This window comes from Montipora foliosa, chromosome 11, assembly GCF_036669935.1.
Source record: "Montipora foliosa isolate CH-2021 chromosome 11, ASM3666993v2, whole genome shotgun sequence".
Classification (NCBI taxonomy): Eukaryota; Metazoa; Cnidaria; class Anthozoa; order Scleractinia; family Acroporidae; genus Montipora; species Montipora foliosa.
In genome coordinates, this window is record NC_090879.1 from 51,861,342 (window position 1) to 51,862,094 (window position 753).

The following is a 753-nucleotide window of genomic DNA, read 5'->3' on the forward strand; positions in this document are numbered from 1 at the left end:
AGACATTTTCTTGTTAGCACTTTCTGTTTCAATCTTTGGTCAAAATTGTTACCGCTGCTGAAGGGAGACGATGACGTTGTATGCATAAGACACAGACAAAACAATACAAAACAAACCTCCTGCATTTATTTTTGTCATGATACTTCGCAAGGAAATAAATACGTTTAAGGGGGCAGGGGCAATGTCAGTTTCTTCATGTCTTCTTATCCTCAACAAATTCACTCCCAGTGTATTTCAATGGTTTCTGGTTAGAAAATACTTGCATTCATAACCATTGTACAAGGAAGTCTACTAATCTACCCAAAAAGTGTAATAGGGCAAATTTGGGTGTTTGCTCAACAAGAAATGAAGTAATTGATATATGGAACACCATTTCACATGAAATAAGAGTCTTTTTCAGGGGTGTGTTTAAAACACGAAATGGCGGAATGGCAGTTGACATTGTGTGATATGGCTAACCCATACAATTATTGAGAGCTAACTACCTTTGAGTCAGTGATTTTAAGGCTAACCGAAGCGCTATTTAGGCTAACCAAAGTGTTGTTTAGGCTAACTGGAGTGACGTTTTGCCATTTCACCATTTCGCCCGGTTAGCCAAAATAGCGCTTCGGGTAGCCTAAAAATCACTTACTTGAAGGTGGTTACCTCTCAATAATTGTATGGTGTTAACCGTACCACCTACATGTATTTTCAGTTGGTAGGGAGCAGTTATGGATCAATACTTCATGTATAAGTGCATGGAATCAAGTAACT